Source organism: Salvelinus fontinalis, chromosome 14, assembly GCF_029448725.1.
Source record: "Salvelinus fontinalis isolate EN_2023a chromosome 14, ASM2944872v1, whole genome shotgun sequence".
Lineage (NCBI taxonomy): Eukaryota > Metazoa > Chordata > Actinopteri > Salmoniformes > Salmonidae > Salvelinus > Salvelinus fontinalis.
Window position 1 is genome coordinate 41,845,797 of NC_074678.1, and position 16,437 is coordinate 41,862,233.

General features: G+C 44.6%; 1 long non-coding RNA gene across 1 annotated transcript in view; it reads left to right on the forward strand.

Annotated features, from left to right (window-relative positions):
• LOC129810877 (uncharacterized) overlaps window positions 1-16,437 on the forward strand; it is a 64,323-nt gene that overhangs the window by 29,066 nt on the left and 18,820 nt on the right. Inside the window, exon 2 of the long non-coding RNA XR_008752811.1 lies at window positions 15,912-16,030. This is a non-coding gene — a long non-coding RNA (uncharacterized LOC129810877). The remainder of the gene's footprint in view (window positions 1-15,911; window positions 16,031-16,437) is intronic.

Here is a 16,437-nt window from a genome sequence, read left to right on the forward strand (position 1 = left end):
ATATAGGTGTTAAAAACATCATAATGTAGTTATTTTAAACCGAGTTATATCAGTTTATATCAGTATATTGCGATTTTCAGGATTTTATTTGTGCTGCGTTATGGTGAGTTGGACACGTCTTCGCCACATGGCTAATGTTTGCTGCTAATTCCAAAGTTGAAGACGACAATCTACAACCGAGCAACGATTATTCTGGACAAAGGACAACTTGCACAAGATTCTGATGGAAGCTCATCAAATAGTAAGAACTATTTATGATGTTAATTCGTATTTCTGTTGCCAAATTTTAAACTATTATTCCGCCATTAATTTCGGTGCGGTCTCGCTTTAACCTGTTATGGCTGCACGCTGAATATTGAAAAAACTGGAAAATGTGTGCACATTTTCAAACGGCCTCCTAAGAAACTTTTTATTTTCCAATATGCATATATTTACTACTGTTGGATAGATAACAGTCTGTAGTTTCTAAAAAGGTTTGAATTGTTTCTCTAAGTCGAACAGAAATATTTTTACAGCCATTTTCCCAGCCGAATTGAGTTTCCCAAAATGCGATGTGTCTCTTTAAGACCTTCTCTATAAAAGGCCATTTGACTTGGGACCATAGGGACACGTCAGAGGCGTACGTCAGACTGTAATGCGGAAGTGAGAATTGAAAGGAGTCGAATATCTCGTCCCTGGACTGAATAACAGAACTTCTTGTGAGACCTGCGCAGTTAAAATAAAAATCCGGGCGCGAAGGATAATTTGATCTCGGCTTCTGGAACAAGGTACATAACGTTGAATATGATGCCTGACTACGATATTATTTGCTACATGTCACAAAATCATCCTAAAGTAGGTTTTTTCAATATACTTTAATTATATTATTGCAATTTATTCTGGACTTTAGATGTGAAACGACGGAAGAATTTTTTGAAGAAACGCTTTCTGGCGCAGCAATGCTACCGTGCTAGCTAACCAAAGAGGGAAATCATTCGTTCTGGAACCCAACTAAAGACTCTACTGGACATTGGACCCCGTTACAACATTCTGATGGAGTACCAAGAAAGATAAGACCCAATTTGGGATGCTTTTTCATATATATGTCGAACTGTTGAATGCTAACGCTGCTAACTATGCTAGGCTAGCGCTTGACTAGAATCAATGCTGCCTTATGCTAGCTTATGATGTTAGCTAATATAACGATATATTGTGTTTTCGCTGTAAAACACTTCAAAAATCGGAAATGTTGTCTGTATTCACAAGATATCTGTCTTTCATTAGTTATCCACCATATGTTTTTCTGAAATGTTTTATGAGGTGTAATTAGTAGCCGACGTTGGTGTATGTATTTTCTCTGGCTACTCCCGGCTGGATTCAGACTGTAGCTATGTATTAGCATTTTTGGGTAGCATCAATGTAAAACAGATTTATAGCTAAAATATGCACTTTTTATGAACAAAACATAGATTTATTGTGTAACATGTTATATGACTGTCATCTGAGGTCGTTTTTTCTGGGCTCTTTAGGTTGGTTTTAGTTTATTTCGGTTGGTTGTGCATGCTACTTCAATCATAATTCATACTTCATAATCATAATTCATACGTGTCTGTCCACTTTTGTATTTGGTGGTGAGCTAACATAAATATATGTGGTGTTTTCTCTGTAAAACATTTAAAAAATCGGACATGTTGGCTGGATTGACAAGATGTTTATCTTTCAAATGCTGTATTGGACTTGTTAATGTGTAAAAGTTAAATATTTTTAAAAAATAGATTTTGAATTTCGCGCTCTGCAGCTGTTGTCATTTTCGGTCCGAGGTCGGGCTTGCACCCCAAACAGGTTAACGCACGCTGTATGTCGTAGTAACGTTAATTTCAAAATCTAACACAGCGATTGCATTAAGAACTAATGTATCTTTCATTTGCTGTCCAACCTGTATTTTTTAGTCAAGTTTATAATTAGTTATTGATTAGATTAGGTGCCTCTCCCAAGATTTCTCCCGACATTTTGTTTGCAGTTTGGCTACTATTCTCATTGTATAACCACGATTTGTGCCGCTAAATATGCACATTTTCGAACAAACCATATATGTATTGTGTAAAATGATGTTATAGGACTGTCATCTGATGAAGTTTTGAGAAGGTTAGTGAAAAATGTAATATCTTTTGCTGGTTTATTCGCTATCGCTAACGTGCATGAATCAATGCTGCTGTGTGGTTGGCTATTGTAGTAAGCTAATATAATGCTATATTGTGTTTTCGCTGTAAAACACTTAAAAAATCTGAAATATTGGCTGGATTCACAAGATGTTTGTCTTTCATTTGCTGTACGCTGTGTATTTTTCATAAATGTTTTATGATGAGTATTTAGGTAATTCACGTTGGTCTCTGTAGTTATTCTAGCTGCTTTGGTGAGATTTTGTGATGGTGGCTGCAATGTAAATCTATGATTTATACCTGAAATATGCACATTTTTCAAACAAAACATATGCTATACAATAAATATGTTATCAGACTGTCATCTGATGAAGTTGTTTCTTCGTCAGTGACTATTTATATCTTTATTTGGTCGAATTTGTGATAGCTACCTATGCAGTAAAAAATGGTGGAGAAAAAAAAGTTGGGTCTTTTGCTATCATGGTTAGCTAATAGAAATACATATTGTGTCTTCCCTGTAAAACATTTTAAAAATCAGAAATGATGGCTGGATTCACAAGATGTGTATCTTTCATCTGGTGTCTTGGACTTGTGATTTCATGATATTTAGATGCTAGTATTTACTTGTGGCGCTATGCTAGGCTATGCTAGTCAGCTTTTTTACTGATGAGGGTGCTCCCGGATCCGGGATGAGTACCAAGTAAAAGTTAAATTCAGGCTGTAATATAGCAACATTTGGAAAAAGTCACAGGGTGTGAATACTTTCTGAAGGCACTGTAGATAGATAGTACTTCATGTCTGCTCCCGGTGCCCTCTCGCCGCAGTGACTCATGTGTGATGTAATTCTCAGTCAGTTCTCCTCCTGCAGGCTGTTTAGATGGGTCGCAGGCTGTCTTTGGTAGCTACATTATGGAATTTTTCCTGAGAGCAAGTCGTATTCTAGAACTGTTGTGGCCTCTGTCCTGGCCTGCCTGCAGCATCCCCCTGTATCGCCATTGGCAGTAGTATACCTCTACCCCAGTGTTTTCTCATTCTCTCTTACTGCTGAATTGCAGGGCAGAGAGGGACAGACAAGAGGGACAGACAGAGCCCTGCCCTGTGTGTGTGTGTGTACTCCTGTGCGTACGTGTGCATGTGTGTGTGAGAGAGAGAGAGAGTGTGCCTCAGTGCATGCATGCGTGCATAAGTGCTGTCTACGTGCATCTGTGCGTGTGTGTCCCTAGACCCAGCCAGGCCCATTACTCACCGGGCTGTGTGACGCTATGATCCCGGTAGGGCCTTGAGCCAAGCCTGCGGCGGGTCCAGGAGGAGCTCGCTAACTCCAGAACCTTTACATGCCATCAGGCCGAGTGGTGGAAACAGAGAGCTGGCAGTGGCCGCAGCTACCGTTAATATTGTGGAGTGTCAGGGGGCGCAGGTGGCTATCATCACCTGGCTCTCTGGTCTCAGCTCCACCGTGGCACCGGCCCCATAAATGGTATGGCAGATGTGACTCATTTACACTACGTAGTCTCAGGACAGGACAGGTGGAGCCGTAATGGGTCCACAGACGCACAGACCTACCTCAGCTCCCAGTGACCCTCCAAGCCACTGACGTCATACCACCCCGACAGACATGCCTTGTGAAATAAAATAGCCTAACACCCCATGACCAGGAGAGAAACTAACTAACCAGGCTTTGTGCATCGCTGCTCTACTGAAAATCAGGCAGAGAATCACTGTGGAGTGGAAAGACACACACACACACACACACACATAAAATCACACTCCAAGCAGAGCATATGAAAATAGATGAGGGGGTATAGGTTAGGGCAATGCTTCCCAACCTTTTTTGATTACTTTACCACCAAATACATTTTGCTCTGCCCGGAGTAGCACTGAAGTACTCCCCCCCCCCACGTTCATTTTACCAGCAACCCTATGGACTCATGAGTCTTCTCAAGTACCCCCTGTGGATAGGCCAGGTACCCTAGTACTAGTACCCCTGGTTGGGAACCACTGGGTTAGGGCACGGTAGTTTGTTATGACACAAAACAACGGCCGGGGTGGAAAAAAAACATACTAAAGGGGAAACGAGAGACAGGAAAATGTCCAAATGAAAGATAAATAATGTCCAGCAGTTAGGATAATATCCACCTAAACTCCTTGACCAGAGAGGCCTGATCTTGGAGAAAAAGCCTGCACTCGCAATTTATGTTAGCAATAAAGGCCCATTGAGCGAAAGGGAAATGAGTGTGTCCAAAAATTATTTAAGAACAAGTTAAAAAGAAAATGGAAAATGGAGAATGAACACAAATATCAATCGGCCCCATAAACTCCTTTTTCCTTTAACCATTAGCAACTCCCTCAAAAATAAACCAAGTAAAAGACATTTTGTGAAATGTATGTTATTCTGTGGGCTGACTCTTGCCGTTTATAGAGTTGTCTGTCCTGACTTCCTGTAGCAAGTTCTACAAGGGGAGAATGTACAATAGCGCTGATCACGGTTTGTTTAAGGCCAGGGCCCTGTGTGTGTTGACACAGCTGCCAAAGGAGGCGAAAGCGAAGAGAGAGAGAGGGACGTGAGGGAGCGGGAGGGAGGGAAGTTTGGGTAAAACTGCCTTGAGCTTTGGGGTCAGGGGCAATGATGATGGTAAGATGTAATACAGTTGGGGGTGGGAGAGCTTGTGTCAAAGAGGGCGAGAAATGTGACTCCCTCAGAACAGGGAATGTTAGCTTCCTGTACACACAATGATGTCTGTTTATATAATGTGTTTTTTCGCTGAGTGTGTGTATGTGTGTTTGTGTGTGCATTCGTCCGTGTGTACGCGCGTGTTAGGCTCAGGCTTGAGTATATGAGCGTGCGTATGTGCATGCATTTGTGTGTGTGTGTGTGTGTGTGTCTACGCATGGGAAAGGGGCAGTCAGGCTCTCTGTTTTCATCATTATTATCATTCATCCTTCAGTGTTACCCCTTGCTCTGTCATCAGCACGCTGTTTGTCCGTGTCGGGATTAAAGGGCTTTTCGGCCAGAGGAAGCTTGAATGGTACTTAGCCGAGGTTGCCTTCACCCTGCAGCAAACAACCTTTGTCCATGCCATACCTCATGTTTCTCACTACACTACAAATCTGTTGAGATGGAATTGCATAGTGCGCTAATGGATTTTCACAACAATAACACAACGGAGTAATGCTTCTTCATCCACTTGAATGTCTAGGTTTCCTGAATCATTAAACAACATTTTGTCTGGGTTACACTTGGATCAATCAGGCAATTGCAAGATTAGTCTAGCATTGTCTAGTTTTAATTGAAGCGGTAGGTTTTCAGTAGATTGACAAAGAGAGAGAGCGAGACAGAGGCGCTTCTCTCCTCCAGAGGTGATGTAACGCCTCATTATCCTGCCAGAGATAACAAAGAGAAGAAGTCACACTGTCAAAGAAGTCAGACACAAAGTGATTGAAATACCAGGGGGCAGAAACTCCCTGCTCTCACACTGGAAATACCAGTCAGACTCAACTTTACTGACATACCAGCAATAGTGTATAAACACCACAGAGGCACATAGTCCGTGACTCACCCACTGACACCAAGCAGACAACAAGGATACCAAACATTCAGAAACATGCCTACGTCTGTAGTGGTCAGCATACACTAGACTGCGTTCCATTAAAAATAAACAGCCGATTTTTGGGACACTACCGCCAACCACAAAAAAAATCACTCTAAATAGAATACAACCTTCTAAATTATTACGATGGAAGCTGTGCTTATGGAACCATTGGTCACAACCTATCGTTCAATTTGATTGACCAAAACTGACATTAAAATCAAGGAAAAATAAATGACGTCGTGTGACTAGATTATTGCTCTCAGTCAAATTAGGCTCTGGATATTAATGTAATTATTTAGCACTTCACTGGGTAGGAGAGGTGGGGGGGATGACAAGATTTCATGCAGAAAATTTATTCCACTGTCAATATCATTTAGATCTGTGTGGATGAGCAGTGGAGGCGGTGAGGAGGGGTCACATATTGCAGCTCAATCATACTGACTCCTTCAATCTTAGACTTAAAGCTTTGATGTTGCTATGACAAAATAGCTTTTTTCTCACCATAGTGATTTCCATCCAAACGGGATTTTCTCAAAATATACTAGATCATGATATTTGTAATATTTTGGAGTGTTCATAATATGAGTGTAAATGGTGTTACCATCTCAAGAATCTTAAATCATTAGTGCCGTTCTCGTCCTGGTGAGAAGAGGTCAATGCACACAGATTTCCTGGAATTCGAGAATGGTGAGATTGTTCTCCATTCTCTCTCTTTCCTCCTGTGAGTGGTTGGTGCTCTGCCTCTCCTCTCTTCTCATCCCACCCAAGATTACATCTCTCCAGTTCCTTTTATTTTCTGCCTTGAACTTCACATGAACCCATGCATTCGCAGAGGAGCACATCTTTCAAAAACAAGTTATCAGAAAGAGAAAGAGAGAAGATTTCCATTCAGATGGTGCTTGGTGCATTAGGATGGTTCCAACCGGGCCAACAGCAGTGCCAGTGGGCATGGAGGGGGCACAGACAGTCCACTCCATCATCCCACACTCTCAACCTGACACTAGAGAGGGTGGGGTGGGTGAGTGCAGCAGAGAAAAAAAGGTAGGGATGGCGAGAGACAATGGAGGGAGGGAGGGAGAAGAAGACAAAGAGAGACACAGAGAGAGACAGTGAATGAGTTTATCACTTGCATTTGGATGCTCAGTGAATTAAAACCCACAAAGAATGTATTAGCGTTTTCTTTGCGATCATTTGAAAAAGCAATACAGGAATTACAAGTGTTTCAACTCATTGTCTGTAAGTGGTACATTTCTAGATAATGACTGTTTGTTATAGTCAGGCTGTTGTTTACATTACATAACTGTGTCAGAATGTCTAACACCCATACTCTCCACCATAGGACATTCTTTCCCCTCAGGCTATGTCCTTACCACTGTATCTGTTTGGTACTTCATGCTCCGAACATCACAGCACATGAGGGCGGAGAGACACAGAGCGAAAGAGAGAGAGAGAGAGAGAGAGAGAGAGAGAGAGAGAGAGAGAGAGAGAGAGAGAGAGAGAGAGAGAGAGAGAGAGAGAGAGAGAGGAGAGAGAGAGAGAGAGAGAGAGAGAGAGAGAGAGAGAGAGGAGAGAGAGAGAGAGAGAGAGAGAGAGAGAGAGAGAGAGAGAGAGAGAGAGAGGAGAGAGAGAGAGAGAGAGAGAGAGAGAGAGAGAGAGAGAGAGAGAGAGAGAGAGAGATGAGAGAGAGAGAGAGAGAGAGAGAGAGAGAGAGAGAGAGAGAGAGAGAGAGAGAGAGAGATGAGAGAGAGAGAGAGAGGAGAGAGAGAGAGAGAAGAGAGAGAGAGGAGAGAGAGAGAGAGAGAGAGAGAGAGAGAACACCCCATCTGAAGGACAGTGCTGAGAGTGTCAGCCCTCATGCTGTCCTACATACAGCAGAGTACTGACAGGACTCGGCATGCACCGTCTTGCACACAGTGTTATATCACAGCCCTGATATAGCCAGGTAACAGGAAGGACTTTGAGAAACAGAACAGGAACAGTATTTTTGAATTTTTGTTTTTCCTGGCTCTAATCATGAATTCCACTGTCAGTAACACAGATGATAAGATAATGCAGAGGATGATTGACATGTCATTGACATGAGAAGAACCAACAGCAACAGTAGGTGTCATTACAGTTGTCCCTGGCCTTTCCTCCACTCTCTCCCCAGTTCCCCCGGTGTGGCGTCACATACTGCCTCCCTGTGACGCACTGCTCCTGCCTCGGCAGCTGTGGCTGAGATTATAGTCCCTAAGGTCAGCTCAGTGTGGTATAGCCCTTTCAATAAACTCATCATTTACAGGTGCACACACACATGCGTTTATTTTACTATCTTTGTGGGGGACCAAACAATTGATTGCCCTTCAAAATCCTATTTTCCCTAAACCTAACTCTTAACCTAGCCCTAACCTTAACATTAACCCTAACCCAGAAACCCTAACCATAATCCTAACCCCCAACCCTAACCTTAACCCTAATGCTAATCCTAACCCTAACCCCAACCCTAAACCTAACCCCTAGGTTAACCCTAACCCCTAACCCCTAAACCTAACCACACGATAGCACCCTTCAAACACAAATATATAGAGAGACCGGATGCCTCATGCACCTGAACCCTGTTGCTCTGTGTCTCTTCTCTCTCCTCCCGTTGGCCAACTCGTGGCCTGTGTCACTGGAGGGCCCAGATAGCTGTGTAAATGTCAAGAGAATTAGCTGCGTGCCCGGCTTTATTTACCCCAGCCCACGGACACCGCTATGATGACAATGGAGGAGAGAGCAAAGCACTGTGGGTACTGTATCTGAACCGTCCCTAAGCCATATGAATCCCTGCTGCTCCCTCTCCTCTCTCTCTCTCTGTCTCTCTCTCTCTGTCTCTCTATCTCTCTTGCTGTCTCAATTCAATTCAAGAGCTTCTTTGTCATGGGTAACATATGTTAACATTGCTAAAGCAAGTGAAGTAGTTTATAATAAACAAAAGTGAAATAACAATAAAAATTAACAGTAAACATTACACTCTCGCTCTCTCTCCCACCTCGCCTCAGTCTGCAAGCAGTTTGGACAGATTATAGTCCTGCCCCCCCCCCCCCCCCCCCCTTCTCTCTCTCTCTCACGCGCGCCCACACACACTACAGCCTCTCCCTCCGACATCACCACCTACCACTTCATCCTCCACTCCCAAAGGCACAATGAGATGACCTTGTTTGGGACATCCTGACACGCCTCACAGAAAGGGGTTCAAAGGCTACGTGAGGAAGATTGCTTTGTCAACCAGATAACCTGTTGAGATCCCATTTCACGTCAGGAAGAAAGACCTGAGAGCGCACAGTGGATGTGTTTGTGTGTCTGGGTGGACCACGTGTAAACATCAATTGGATATCAAACAGGCCCAAAGGGTTCTGTAATCAAACATTTACTCTGTAGAGTGACGATAACCCACAATTAAGGAACATGGACTTACATGTAATGTGTGGGAGGACACGTTGTCAAAGTTAGCCGTGCCTCATTATTTAACCAGGAACAATCTGTTGTTGGGTATTCTCAATATCATACATTTCCATGTTATGTTTTATGGATGAATTTGAACTGACTTTGACTAATTTGGAGACACATTGGAGACTGTACAAAGAGAGTATTTCAAAAACACATAGCAATGTGACAAATACATCTTCTATGTATTGTGTCTTGTCTTAGTCTGTGAGCTTCTAGGAGGGGAATGTTTTGAACTTGAAGCACAATGGTCCTTCTTCTGGTGGACTGTGAGGGGGCGGTAGTGCGAAGGGCAGGGGTCATGGGGGTGTTTTTGGGAGGAGTGTGTGTCTGTGTGTTTACGTGCCTGCATAGCTCTGTGTGTGTGTGTATGCCTGCCTGCTTGCGTGAGTGTGTGTGCGTGTGTGTGTGTGTGTGTGTGTGTAGGTGTGTAGAGGTGTGTATGTGCTAGGTAGGAGTGTGCTTTGTTCTTGCTGACATTCAGGTACACTATGCAAGCCTGAATTGGGACGTCGTGGGTCTGACCTGCACTCTCCGCCCACACAGCCCGCCGGTTGGAGCTGTCTTTACTGTAGCTTCGGCAAGCCTGTGTGTGTGTGGCAGAGACTGAGTTTCTTTCTCCCTTGTTTGTGCGAAGCAAATACCAGTTATACCTTTCAATGAAGTGTTTAACATTGTCCTCTAGGGACAGAAAGACTGTAACCACGATAACCTCCATTTATCCGTCAGTGATTCAATCAATCAATCAACAAGCTTACCTAATTCTCTGACTATGTGTCTGTCTCTTCAGGTTTGACAGGACCAGTGCGGTTGGTGGCGCACAAAAACAACAACAAGAGCATGCTAACGTACATACAGTAACGTAAACTATTCTGTATGTTACAAGCATGTATTTTTAGCTTGCTTTATGTGCTTGACTGGTATCAGCCTCATAGAATAAATTGAGAGTTTCAAGTTCCTTAGTGTCCACATCACCAACAAACTATCATGGTCCAAACACACCAAGACAGTTGTGAAGAGGGCCTGACAAAACCTATTCCCCTTCAGGAGAGTGAAAAGATTTGACATGGATCCTCAGATCCTCAAAAAGTTCTACAGCTGCACCATCGAGAGCATCCTTATCGGTTGCATCACTGACTGGTATGGCAACTGCTCGGCATCTGACCATAAGACGCTATAGAGGGTAGTGCAAACGGCCCAGTACATCACTGGGGCCAAACTTCCTGCAATCCAGAACCGACATACTAGTGTAAGAGGAAGGCCCAAAAAATTGTCAAAGACTCCAGCCACCCTAGTCATAGACTGTTCTCTCTGCTACCGCACGGCAAGCGGTACCGGAGCGCCAAGACTAGGTCCAAACAGCTTCTACCACCAAGCTATAAGACTGCTGAACAATTAATCAAATGGCCACCCGGACTATTTACATTGCCCCCCCACCCCCTTTGTTTTTCCACTGCAGCTACTCGCTGTTTATTATCTATGCATAGTCACTCTACCCCAACCTACATGTACAAACTACCTCGACTAACCTGTATATAGCCTCGTTTTGTTATGGAATTTTATTGTGTAACTTTTTAATTTTTACTTAAGTTTATTTAGTATATCTTTTTTTAACTCGATTTCTTGAACTGCATTGTTGGTTAAGGGCTTGTAAGCGTTTCAGGTTAAGCTCTACACCTGTTGTATTCGGCGCATGTGACAAATACAATTTGATTTGATCTAGCGTCATTCAGCCCATCCCCAATGGAAGCTGGATAAAGCAGCAGATTCAGAGAACGGGACGATGACAGCACTTGGTTGTTGAGGAGTGTACTGTTGATTTGACGCACAACGTCACACGGAACTAGATGGAACTAGATGCATCCACAACTCCAGTGTGTTTGTACTGCCTGCCTGCCTGCCTTCAGAGCGTACTCACTGTGCCTAACTGCTTCAGTAATTGCTTTTTCTCCTCCACATTTATCATCATCTGCCCGCCCTGTCATGTTAGCTAAACTGAAGTACTGGACGACAGAGGAATCTGCTAGGGAGCCGGCACCGGTGTAGAGAACCGCTCCACTGCCTGAGGGGAGAGAGGGGAGGACGGGATCCCCAACAACGTCTAAGAGACAGACCTCAGTAGCAGAGTTTGTTTCACTGTAGAGGGACTGTACTGCAGCACTGAATGTACTGGTGAGTTGTTGTGGGTAAGAGCTGGCACATAATGAACCCAAATGGAAATAGAAATGCAAATGAATCTCGTGGATTAAAACATGTTCTGCTCAGGAAGACCCCCACCGGCCCTGCGACACACACACACACACACTTAAACAAATAATCGGTGTCTTCTTTTTTTGAATGTGCGAACCCTGCAGATTAAGTGGGAGTGTGCGTGGGTTTTCTTGTCCCTGTGTGTGTGTTTGAGACAGAGAGAGAGGGGAGAGAGAGATGTGGTTTGATTGTATATGAACTGTCTGCCCGTGGCTGGTGGGGGTTTGAGGCTGATGATGGTAGTTAATGGGAGTGAACAGGGAAGCGTGAGGGGAATAGATTGGCCGTTCAATTGGAGCCCAGCCCTCCGTGAGCAGTGTGGTGCGCTCTTCTATTTATTCCCCCCTGCCACTGTGGCACGGCTCTGACCTTTCCTACTCAATGACAGTAATATCACAATGCCACAAGGGCGTTTAAAAGCCTCAAAGCCCTCATATGATTTTCTCATTTGTCCAGCCGTATCTCGTCACAGCCAGACTAAGACAGACCAACCCCCCTTCCGACAGGGCCAGTAAACACTCCAAATTGAAATGAATTGTGCATATGTAAAGTATTCCAGGTTTGACTATGCAAAGCCAGGGATTAGGAGAGAGTAAAGAAAGAAAAGCAGGGGGAAGGGAAATGATTGGGTTGGCAAGGCTGTTGTCTGGAACATCAATTGCATTTTCAAGAGGTTCTAAAGTTTTATCTATACATCTGCACTGCCCCTAGCAACTAGCAACTAGCAACTACAGAAATGAATAAGACAACTGCAAAAAATAGTGACAGCATGTATGTGACAATGATGTATAAAATGCCATGTAAACATTCCGGGACATTCAGGGATTGTACTCTACTGTTCCAGATGGCGAAAAAAGACCATATTCAAAAACAGACGTTGTCATGCATGAGCCAACACAATTCAAACAGAAAGCATACATTCAGCCAAAAACAGATGGATAACACTCCGTCCCTCCTTCATCCTCTACCTAACCCCCTCTCCTTCCCTACTCCTCTCTTCTCCCCCTCCCTCCCTCCGTTTCCCCACAAACCCATCCTCCCACGCGGTTGGTTCTGTGGAACAGATGCAGGCATCACAACAGCTCTGAAATGGAAAGGCTTATTATGCAGTGTTCGCCCAGAGAAAAGAAAGAAAAGGCAGCCTTGCATTATAAGAACTCTAAAAATAAATGAGTCCTTGAGTGCGGGAGAAGCAGGGAGAATGTTCTGCAGCTTAAAATAGCAGGCCAAACACAAAGGCATGAATAAGCAAGAATGAGTGCAAGATTTTTTTGAGAGGGAGACCCCCTCTCTCTCTCTCTCTGGTTATCTCTCGGTCTCCCTCACTCACAGCTTCCCTGCGGTTGCTAGGTTACAGCACTCACGGCTGTCCGCACGCTGGAGGTGCTTGACATCGGCCAGAGACACGAGAGGCAGCCTGGCTTTCATCCATCATTTGAAATGTAAAACATAGAAACACATGCATTCTCAACTAGGGGAACGCCAGACAGTCAGGGACACCATACACAACTTGTCTTAGAAACACATCTTGGTTTTTAGCTGCTGTTGAAACATATTTCCTTCACAAGGATTCTGAATAAATTTTGTGGTGTTAAATTAAAAGGCTGCAGTTAGTCGAATTATGCAGTGTTTTTTTCTTCTTCATGGAAATCATTTGCTTTAATGGAAAAGCTGTTGAACATCACATTCTCTGTTTAAAGTTCATACCACTGTATCTATTCCAGTTGAGCATTAGAACATGGCTCTTTGTTTGAACGTTAGACTCCCTCAAAGCCTCATATGTTTATTCTAGTGGATTCCTCATCCTATGCTTTGTCATGTTATTGTAACAATGTCAAACCACACCGTCATGTCACTGAAATGTGACTAGTTCTGCTGACCGGAATGAGCAGTGTGCTAAAATACATTTTGGATGGTTTTGTACGTAATATACTCTTGATCAGTGAAGATCCTCGATTGCCATGGTCCATTGACTAACACAGTTGGCTGCCTGAAGCCAATAAGCCCCAGTAACTTCACACAATGTCATAGTTCAACTTCACAAAGCATTTTTAGGCAATAAATCTTCTTACAAGAATGGATATTATTTCAGCTATATTACATAGGTCATTATACATTTTTGATTGTTCATCATGTTTCATGTGTTACAAAGTAAACCTTATGTCAGTATATCAGCATCAGTCTGCCCTGTGCACACATTTACCCACATCCCCGTCACCTTCTCACCCCTACTTCCACTCTTAGTCACGACACTATAATCACACAAACGCATTCACGCACGCACACACACACACACCCCCACACACACACCCCCACACACACACACACACACACACACACACACACACACACACACACACACACACACACACACACACACACACACACACACACACACACACACACACACACACACACACACACACACACACACACTCTTTAAACAAGACCATGCCCCAGACTCACAGACTCTGGCCCATATTTCATGAGGCAGGGGTCAAAGTTGAATCCCCAAGGACACGCTGCTTCCCTTTCCTCCCTGACAGACAGAGGGAATAGCGGACATTGTTTACAGGATAGGAGGTCTCTAGCCTCCCTGGGTCGCCTTCGCCTGCCTTCGCCTGCCTTCGCCTGCCTTCGCCTGCCTTCGCCTGCCTACTTTAAAGCCCAGAAGTCAAGGTGATTTAAAACACCTAAGCCTCTAGTATTAGGACCTAGCCCCATTTCACATCCCCCCAGTTCCTGCCTTTCATTCGCCCCCAGTAAAAAGATCACAGTGCCTGTCACCCAGTGTTTTGGGGGTTGTTATGGTGTCCTTGAGCACCTGATTTACAGGGTAGCCTAGTGTGCAGAGCTGCAGAGCGTTGCTTCTGCTATCCCTTAATTGTGTGACTGAAACAGAAACATGCTGGACTGGTTTTGGGAAAGGAGCGAGGGGTGACTATCTGGCCAGCAGCGGGCAGGAGATGAAATGTCTTATTAGGGTGTCAATAGAAACCAGACGGGCCCAAGCTGAGCCAGGGCCTCCATTAACCTGTCCTCTGGGAGAGGGGCTCGTAAACAAGGCTGTGATGGCAGGAAGGGCATGGGGTCCTGGGGGGTACTGGGGCTGGTGGTAGGGGTGGGGGGGTGGGAGGGTTAAGGTCGGTCAGAGGCCTGCACAAAGGACAGAGAAGCCTGAGAGGAGCCTTAGAGGAGAGCTTAAGAGTAGTGGTACTACTCGTGGTCATCCTTTCAAAGGAGACACTAGAGAGACAGAGAGAGAAAGAGTAATTGATCTCCTCAGGTCTTCGTAAACCTAATAAACTTCTAAACTTGAGCCAAAAAAAGGTGCCGCTAACAGAAGCTTCACAACGCCAAGCTGTTATGTGTTCTCATGCCACTGCGGCACTGGCTGTGTGATAAATTCCCTGAACGCTAACTAGGCATGGTTGGGCCCCCTCCACAGCCCTGAGGCGCTACTATGATGCGGGCAGAGGAGGGGTATAGGAACAGGAGTGCTGCTCTCGCCCCCACAGCCTCCTGAGCTCAGCTGTCTCCATGGCTGGGCTGTTTTCTCTGACAGGCGGCGAGCGCCAGGAACAGGAGGACATGAGGGACCTGGACACCTCGACAACACACGCCCCCTCAATCTGCTCCCAGCGTACCCCCACTCTCCTTCTCTCGTCCTGTCTCTCTCTCTCTCTCTCCAACCCAGACGTATTTCTCTGCCTCGCTGTCATCTCTCTTGTTTTTTGCTACAGCCATTAATCATTTCTTCAGAAACAGCGGAGAGAAAAAACTCGGGCCAAAAGATTCGGAGGAGGTTAAAAAAGCATGTGAAATGAGAGGGAGGCAGGGTGAATAACCACCAACAAACAATTTTTATTTTGACTGGCCGCAAAGCTGCAATTGCTAGGTTGCCTGGGATTTAATAAGCACTTCTCTAGCATTACGAGACTGTTTGTTTGCCTCAGTGCCGAGGCAGAAGCACCGTGTGTTTTTCCCATTCTCAAACCCAGACGGGGGAGAAAAAATGGCAGAGGTCTATGGGAGGTTTTTTCCTTCTCCCTCTTGCCTCCTCCCTGGCTGGCTGAAGATGGAGCCTGGGCCCACGGTGATGCTGTGTGCCTGAGGGGAGAGCTGGGGTCAGGGATGAGAATGAGCTCCCCTGCAAGGCCTGGGAGGGGGGAGGCTCGCTAAACAGCCCACTCTCCCTGCATGATTTGTACTCTTCTCCTCACCTCCTCCCCTCCTCATCTCAAACTCTGAAGGGCAGTTTCACATCACCGTGGACCCCCCCCACCTCCATTACCTCTCTCTTTCTCTCTCTTTCCAATGACACTTATGCAAACACTGTAACCCCCTCCCCCCTACACACACAGCAACCTCCAAACACACTAGATCAAAGGGGTTGAAAATGTGATCTTTGTAATTCAATTTTTTCATGCAAACCCACACCATTGTCATTTTTTTTTGCCTTTTTTAGAAGGAGAGGAGAACAACAATGAACAATGTGGGACTTGTGGCCTGGCTCTATCCCTTGGGAGAGCACTTCAGAGGGGATGGTCTATTAAAGATGGCGGACGAGATGCTGCAACACCCCCGGTAAATATACAATGTTTCAAGTGGAACACGGGCATAAAGTTAGGTGTGTTAACCAAAACTTTTATATGTGTGTGAGCACATAATCATGATATTAGATTTGCAGAAGATCTGTGATTACTTCAATATTGAAATAAACAACATATTCTCAAAACTCTCCATTGGACAAATGTATTTTCATTACGTATCAGAGTCGTTGCAAAATCTTTTGTCTCTTTGTCTGTTCCATTACATCCCCCAAAATGTTTACCCCCCCTTCCCTCCCTTCCAAGCCCCTTGAGTGTCCTTCAAAACACATCTAAATAAGACAACCATTGACAGGGCATCGGGTCTAGATCGTGACACAGACGTCAAAATAGCATTTCTAGAACATTATTGTACAACCTTAACTTCACCATAGACAAAGCATA